Source organism: Giraffa tippelskirchi, chromosome 7, assembly GCF_054371585.1.
Source record: "Giraffa tippelskirchi isolate mGirTip1 chromosome 7, T2T-mGirTip1v1.2.pri, whole genome shotgun sequence".
In the NCBI taxonomy this organism is placed as follows: domain Eukaryota; kingdom Metazoa; phylum Chordata; class Mammalia; order Artiodactyla; family Giraffidae; genus Giraffa; species Giraffa tippelskirchi.
This window is the reverse complement of record NC_137281.1, coordinates 112,658,325-112,667,182: the sequence shown is the minus strand read 5'-3', so window position 1 is coordinate 112,667,182 and position 8,858 is coordinate 112,658,325.

Genomic DNA, 8,858 nt, shown 5'->3' with positions numbered 1-8,858 from the left:
CAGGAGAGGCAGCCTGGCTAGAAATTGTGTTCCTAGTGTAGTCAGTGAAGTGCGGATAAGGGAGTGGTTGTCAGGTCAGACCCCAGGGTACAAATTCTGCCCCTGCCACCTGCTAGTTGTGTAGCCTTGAGTAAGTTACTCAGTATCTCTCTGCCTTACAGGATTTGTTGTGAGAATTAAATGTAAAGGGCTTGAGACCGTGCCTAGAACACAATATGTTTCAGTCTATGTTGTTTATTATTTGCAAGCCTTCAGGGATTAAAAGGTGGACCAGAAAGCATGGTCATTTATGACATAGTGGAAAAGGTGTTGGGAAATACTGTGATGAAGTAATGTTTCAGTATCTTAAGAGAACAAGGAAGTGGGGGAGTCTCGACCAAGCTGAGGCCTAGAGGTGGCAGGGGTGGCCTTTCCCTCTGGGTGGGGAGAATAAACTGGGTCAGAGTCCGGAGCTGAGCGGAGAAGTGGTTATTTCCAGAACTGAATGCAAAGTGGGAGAAATGCTTCAGCACGTGCTAGGGTGAGGAATGCTATTGTTCTCTTGAGGATAAGGCAACTAAGGTGAACCTTCAGCCTGACTGTTTCCTCTAACCCTACTCTTTGCGTGACAGATCTGTACACCCCTCCAGTATGAGCCTAAAGGTCACCTCCTTCAGGATGACTTCCAGGGATCCCACCTTCCCACAGAGCTTTCAGTCTACTTGGTACGAGTACCCTTGGTACTTTCCACAGTTAACTGTCTCTGATTGTTGACTGATCTTCCCTACTAAACTCTGAGCTCCTCCATGATTGTATTATATTTGCATGGCACTTGTTTACCAGTGCATGCCTGTTGGTATGGATGAGATAACAGAGGCAGAGAGAGGGTCTGGGAGCTTCCCAAGGAGAAAGAGGTCCAATTTCTGTTTTGAGTCCTTGAATTCCACACCCATTCCACAATGGGCTCCTGTCCACTCTCAACCATGGGAAGCATACCCAGGCCAGACGTGGGCTGCAGCTGCCCAGCTTTACTGTCCAGGGCAAAGACAATACTTGTACTTAATATTCTGTAATAACCTATAAGGGAAAAGAATCTGACAAGGAATATATATATATGAGTAAGTGAAAGTTGCTCAGCTGTGCCCGACTCTTTGCAACCCCATGGACTGTAGCCCACCCATTTCCTCTTTCTACGGGATTCTCCAGGCAAGAATACTGAAGTGGGTAGCCATTCCCTTCTCCAGGGGATCTTCCCGACCCAGGGATCAAACCCAGGTTTCCTGAATTGCAGGCAAATTCTTTACCATCTGAGTCACTGTATATACACATACATATATAACTGAGTCACTGTACCCATGAAACTAACATGACCCTATAAATCAATCATACTTCAGTTCGAAAAAAGTAACAGGAAAAAAAAAAGACAAAGCTAGTCTCCCATGAGCTGGAACCACAGTATTTGAAGCCTTGAGAGGTACCGAGTTCAGTCTGTCTGGCCTCCCAATTGCTCAGGAATCCACTCTGCCTTTCAGAGCAGCAGGTGTAGGTGGGGGAGAAGTCAACACCACTGGTTCTTAGAAGCCTGCACTCCTCCTCCTCCCCTTTCCCTCTGCTCCCCACCCAAGAAGGTGGCCTCTCTCCGCCCAGGGCCCAGCATGATGTTGTAACAGCCTATGACTGAAAGATGGCGATGACCATAACCACAAACATGAAACCTTCTAGGGGTCCACAGTGTATACTGTAGATACGACCTCATGGGCTCAGATAGCCTAGAGAGGGTCCCATCCTAGAAATACTTTCTTTTTGTGTTCTCCAAAAGGATGGCATGAAGAGCCAGTAGTTTTCTTATTTCTATTTTGTTTTTCAAGCTCAAGAAACTAGAACCAAGATATGTGTTGTCTTGTCATTTAATGCATTGTTATATTTCCATATTAGTTGGCATGGTGGTCATTTTCCTTTAAAAGATCATATGGGTAAGTGAAGTGGTACTTTGTGTTTGGTGGTACAAGTGTTTCAGTTATTTTATTTAGGTTCTCGTTAGAACTCCCAATTTTACATTTATTAAAAAGATATTTTCTATTAGTATCCAGCTGGACTTAAACACATGCACATACACACAATCCTACATCACCCCGCCCCCAAAAATAAAGCCTAGACCTGTTCACACCGACCTGCGAAGAGGTAAAATAAAGAAAAACCATCCTGTTTGGCTTCTGCAATCAAAGACAACATGATTTTTTTTTTTTAAAAAACTGAACTATAGTTGATTTAAAATACTGTGTTATTTTCTGGTATACAGCAAAGTGATTCATATATATATATATATTTCTTTTCATATTCTTTTTTTATTGTTTATTACAGGATATGAAATATAGTTCCCTGTGCTATACAGCAGCACCTTGTTGTTTATTCTATATATAGTCATTTGTGTCTGCTGATCCCAAATCCCCAATTTATCTCTCCCCTAGCCCCTTTCCTCCTTTGTAACCATAAATTCGTTTTCTGTTTGTTAGACTGTTTCTGTTTTGTAAACAAGTTCATTTGTATCATATTTTAGATTCTACATATATGTGATATCATATGGCATTTGTTTTTCTCTGACTTTTTTCATTTAGTGAGATAATGTCTAGGTCTATCCATGTTGCTGCAAATGGCATTATTTCATTTTTTGTGGTTAAGTAATATTCCATTGTATAAAGATACCACATCTTCTTTATCCATTCTTCTATCAATGGATATTAGATTGCTTCCACATCGTGGCTATTGTATTAACAAAGAGTGGAGAGCACTATTTTGTTTTGCTTCCTAAGATGATTCTAAAATAGCTTTTTTTTAAAAATTAAAAAAATATAATGCCTGTGCATTCTAGATAAATTAGAAAACTGATGAGACAGAAACGGGAAACTGAAAACCGGCAACAATCACACAACTCAGAACACCATGGTTAATATTTTAGTACATTCCTTTCCAGACATTCCATTTGAATGTGTTTTCAAATAAGAAACAAATAATGGTGGTGGTGTTATAGGGATGGGAGAGGTGGTGATAGAGAGTACAGAAATTAGAGCTCCTGTTCTGTACTTTGCAGGTTTCAGAACTTCTTTTTACTTCCTGAAACCTATGCCTGTTTCATACATATGGTTCTAAATGTCCCTGAGTTAGGAAACAGCTTCTGTATGGGTTAAGAATTTGTGATTCATGTCAGAGACCTGAAAAAATAGTGGCCACATAAGGCAGAAAATTTCTTTCTCATATAAATGAAGCCTAGAAGTAGGCAGTCTAGAACTGGTAAAGTGGCTCGATGGCTCCCTTCCTCAATGTTGCCTCCAGGTCCTAAGTAGCTGCCAGAGCCCAACCATTACATCTGCTTTCGTTATAATAAAAAGAAAGGAAAGAAGGGCTTAGCCTCTCCCTTTTAAGGAGCTTTCCTGGAAGCCCATTTTACACTTTAAATTGTATTTTTGTTTATGATTTTTCACAGTCAAATCTGTTTCTTTTTTGTTTATAATTTTCAGGTTTTGGTATAATAGTTAAAATACTTTGCCAACCTAAGTATCATTATTCTGTATATTTCCTGAAATTTTAGAACTATCTTTTCCTTTTGGTTTTAATCTGTAGTTTATTTATGTTTATAGTGTGGGGTAGGGATCTAACATTCTTTTTCCAAATGACTTCCATAAGGGGATGTTTTCTTTAACCCATAATATCTGTTCCTCTCGTAGCGATTAGCCAAGATCCTTCCTGAAACAATGCAGGAGGCATTCAGACAAATCCTTAATCTTCTTTTTCTAGATTTCATTAAAACCTACACTAATTTTTTTGCACTTGTATTGCTAACCATTTCTTTTTTAGTTTTAAACTCTAGTCCTCCATTATATCCAACACATATCTTTTTTTGCACTTATACATGGCATTATAATCTATTTTCAAACATTTCTCCCACACAGGACTATAAACAGCTTGAGTTGTTGTTCAGTCACTAAGTCACGTCTGACTCTTTGTGACCCCACTGTAGCACTCCAGGCTTCCCTGTCCTTCACCATCTCCTGGAGCTTGCTCAAACTTATGTCCATTGAGTCGGTGATGCCATCCAACCATTTCATCCTCTGTCGTCCCCTTCTCCTCCTGCCCTCACTCTTTCCCAGCATCAGGTTCTTTTTCAGTGAGGCAGCTCTTGGCATCAGGTGGCCAATGTATTGGAGCTTCAGCATCAGTCCTTCCAATGAATATTCAGCTTGAGAGTAGGGATTGTGTTAATCCACTTGGTATCTCTAATACTGAAATGTTAAATGCAGTGAGTGAATAAAACAGTGTCATTGTATATGTCATTTGTTACAGGTTCCCTTTAAAACGTTACTTTATAATGACTCAGTAGGAGGTAACATAATCTCAAATTAATATGCCTTTAAATTTCAATTTTGGAAGGTTTCTTCTGAGGAAGTTTCTTAAGCAAATTGGTTTCATTGATGCTGTTTGGATTTCAATTGGCTTCAACTCTGTGGTATTGTATTTTTGTGTACAATTGGAGGGTGCCTCTATTCATCAAGTCCAGTAATTATTAGTAAGCCTTGGTTTCAAGACTCCAGTACTTGGAGGACCTTCCAGGGACACCAAGGAAGCTGTTCAATTCAGGAAACATTTCTGGAGCATCTGTCTTTTCCAAGTTCTCGCACTAGCTGCTATAAGGAAGCAGAGCTGAGTAAGAAATGGTCCTTGCCCTTGGGATCATGACACCACGATCAGGATGGACAAGTGTGTCTTGATGTGTCCATGGAGTGGGAGTTGGGGTGGCATAGAAAAAGCCTGGCTATGGCTGCCCTGCCATCTGTGGTGCTGAGAAGCAGGAACCCTGGCCTTGGTAGAAAGTGGAGCATCACCCAAAAGTAAGGGCATAAGGAGTGAGGAAAGGGGGCTTCCTTTGTAACTCAGTGAGTGATCCACCTTGGGAATGGGAGGAGCAGGGAGAGTTGGATTATTTTACCTGAGGAGATTGTTTTCTTCTTTTCTCTCAGAAGTTTCCTCTGCATTTAGAGAGTAAGTTCTTACTGAGTTCTGTGGGGTGTTTTGTTTTCCTTCTTCCTTTTTTTCTTTTCTTTCTTGAATCTTTTTTCTTTAAGAGTGTGGAGTGTGTCCAGGGGGAGGGAGAGTTTTGCGTGGGACTGGAGAGTACCCCCAGCCAGCCAACCTTAGCTGAGCCTGAGCTGTGTTTTACATGCCTGATTGGAGAGAAAGATGATCATGCTGGGTCTCTGAACCACTTCTCTGTGGCTAGAGACCACAATCCATCTTCTCCAAAAGCCTACTGATACAGAACATTGAATGAGGTTAGGGCTTAAAGTACCTATACCCCACCTTCCTCAGTACCTTCTATCTCTTTCAGACTCCAGTTCTACCTATTTGATAACATATTAACTTGGCTTGGTTATCTCTTTTTATTTCCTGTGTCTCTGAGTCATGGCCCCTTCTCCTTAGCCAGTCAGTGGGGCTCCCCTTGCTCTCTGACCTCATGCAAGCTTTCTCTTCTGGGTAGCCTTAGAATTCTGATAATACCTACTGCACTAGGAAGTGAGAGAGAAAGAATATATTTTCAGGAGCTTGAAGATAATGAGAGGACAAAACTGACAGATACTAGAGATGAATACCACCCTAATGAAATAAGTAAAAGGATGCATTTGCTAGTTTGTAAACTCAGCCTCAAATGGTTGGATCTCTGCTGCCTGGACCTTCCTCTGACCCTCTTGTTGGAACTGTAGGGTGTGTGTGCGTGTGTGCGTGCTGGGCTGTGTCCGACTCCTTGCAGTCTTTCTCAGAGTAGCCTGCCAGCCTCCTCTGTCCATGGGATTCTCCAGGCAAGAATACTGGAGTGGGTGTTCATTTCCTACTCCAGGGGACCTTCCTGACCCAGGGATGGAACCTGTGTCTCTTGCGTCTCCTGCATTGGCAGGCAGATTATTTACTGCTGCGCCCTCTGGGAAGCCCAGGGTTCCCTGTACCTCCATCAAGGTTAACACCAAAGTCTACTGCATTCTTCCAGATCTATCATGTTGAGCCTGCCTTAGTTTCCCCATTGTTGGAACTCCTAGACCATTTCACAGACAAATAGAGGTTTGTGATTAAAGACCATGGAGGCAGGTAAAACTGTTTGCCAATAATCAGATGAAACTCATGATTAGGAGAAAAGGATTGAGCGGTCTGAGGGCGAAAAGTCTGCTATTTCAGAAATGAAACCAAAGCAATAGTCACTGTGAGAACTCAGGACTGTGTCAGACTTATATTTGTTATTGGGCTTAATGTTGCTTTTATTTTCAATACTTGAGGGAGGTGAGTGTGTGTGTGTACATGTATGCTCAGTCATGTGCGACTCTTTGTGACCTCACTGGGATTTTCCCAGCAATAATACTGGGATGGGTTGCCATTCCTTCCTCCAAGGGGTCTTCCTGACAGAGGGATCGAACCTGTGTCTCCTGCATTGACAGGTAAATTCTTTACCACTGAGCCACCAGGGCCCTCATCAATTTCATTGCTCGGGACTTGTAAATATCTTTGTCCCCAGGCTCACCTGGCTTTATTGCATCTCAACAAGGCTAAAAGAAACCCACATGAAGGGATTCATTTCCTAGGTCTGGGTTCCTGCCTCGAAACTTGCTTGGTCACCAGGCACTCTGGGACTGGGCTCTTCCTCCCTCCTTTTTTTTTTTTTTAAGTATTTATTTATTCATTTTGCTGTCTGCATTGGGTCTCAGTTGTGGCACTGGGGATCTTCCTTGTGTTGCTCAGACTTTCTAGCTGTGGCACAGGGGCTCAGTAATTGTGGTACCCAGGCTTAGTTGCCTGACGGCATGAGGGATCTTAGTTACCCATTCACGGATGGAACCTGTATCCCCTGCATTGCAACGCAGATTCTTAACCACTGGGAAGTCCCCTGTTCCTCCCTCTTGCCGGTGCTGAACTTTCTCTTCAAGGCCAGCATGGAATTAAGGCGTGGAATCTGCTGTATTGTGATCTCTGTGGGCTGCCTGGCTCCTGATCTTCCTGTGTCTCTCTCCAGCCATTCTGCTTTCTCTCCTGCATTTCCCAGGGGTCAGCTGACACTTACCCTGCCTCTCTGTGGTGCTAATGCTGACCACTTATATGAAGAGCACAGAGAAGGGGCCAATTCCAGGTCTCTTCCCTGATCTACCTGTCTAGCCACATCACCAGCATCAACATTTTCCCTTGATCCAGAGTTAAAGAACACTATTTGTACCCTTCTTGAGCTATTCTGTGAGAAAACGAGGCCCCATTGGAGACTATCTGACAGTAACCTTCACCAAGGAGCTGCATATGCCAGCTTTAAAGTCAAGCTGCTCACTGTTTTTGTTCAGTTGATAAGTGGTGTCCAACTCTTTGCAACCCTATGGACTGCAGAATGCCAGGCTCCTCCGTCTCTCATATGTTATCTTGCTTAATCTTTGCAACAATTCAATAAAATGAGTATTATATATACAGCCCCATCTATATAAAGGAAGTCGTTGAAGCACAGAGGGATTAAAAAATCTGCCAGTGGTCACACAGCTAGAAAGTAACAGAGCCAGGATTCAGAGCTCTATCTCTCCTGCCAAAACCCAGGTGTGCTCATAACTACTAGCCACTTGGTGTTGCTAATATGTAGACTATCTTAACAAAATATATCCACAATTTGTTAATGTTCTATTGGCATATATTTAACAAGTAAAAGTGGATATCTGTTTAGGTTACCTTAAAAAATCAAATATTCAAGATATATCTCTATTGAGAGATTCTGTGAATTTTTTTTTTTTATGGGAAAGGTGGTGGGACTTTGAGGAGGTCATCAAAGCAAAGAAAGATATAAAACAAATTAGAAAGATTTTGCTACATCCAGATACTTAAGTGTTATCCTTTAATTGTTTTTGCCCCAGAGTGACCAACGCTGGCAGAAGACAAGATCTGATGGGGGAGGAGGGGGCATAAGAGGGGACACATGTGACTACATATGGTTGCCTGCCATTGGTTTGTCTTCATCTATAGTCAGAAACCAGCAGTGCATGCTAAGTCGCTTGTCACCTCTGACTCTTTGCAACTCTATGGACTATAGCCTGCCAGGCTCCTCTGTCCATGGGATTCTCCAGGCAAGAATACTGGAGTGGGTTGCCATTCCCTTCTTCAGGAGATCTTCCTGACCCAAGGATTGAACCCACGTCTCTTACATCTTTACCACTAGCCCACCAGGGAAGCCTCCATAAACAGGCAGAATTCAGTTCAGTCACTCAGTCCGACTCTTTGCGACTCCATGAATTGCAGCACACCAGGCCTCCCTGTCCATCACCAACTCCCGGAGTCTACCCAAACCCATGTCCATCGAGTCAGTGATGCCATCCAACCATCTCATCCTCTGTCGTCCCCTTCTCCTCCTGCCCCCAATCCTTCCCAGCATTAGGGTCTTTTCCATTGAGTCAACTCTTTGCATGAGGTGGCCAAAGTATTGGAGTTTCAGCTTCAACATCAGTCCTTCCAATGAACACCCAGGACTGATCTCCTTTAGGATGGATTGATTGGATCTCCTTGCAGTCCAAGGGACTCTCAAGAGTCTTCTCCGACACCACAGTTCAAAAGCATCAATTTTTCGGCGCTCAGCTTTCCTCACCGTCCAACTCTCACATCCATACATGACCACTGGAAAAACCATAGGCTTGACTAGACGGACTTTTGTTGGCAAAGTAATCTCTCTGCTTTTAAATATGCTATCTAGGTTGGCCATAACCTTACTTTCAAGGAATAAGCGTCTTTTAATTTCATGGCTGCATCACCATCAGCAGTGATTTTGGAGCCCCCCCAAAATAAAGTCTGACACTGTTTCCACTGTTTCCCCAACTATTTCC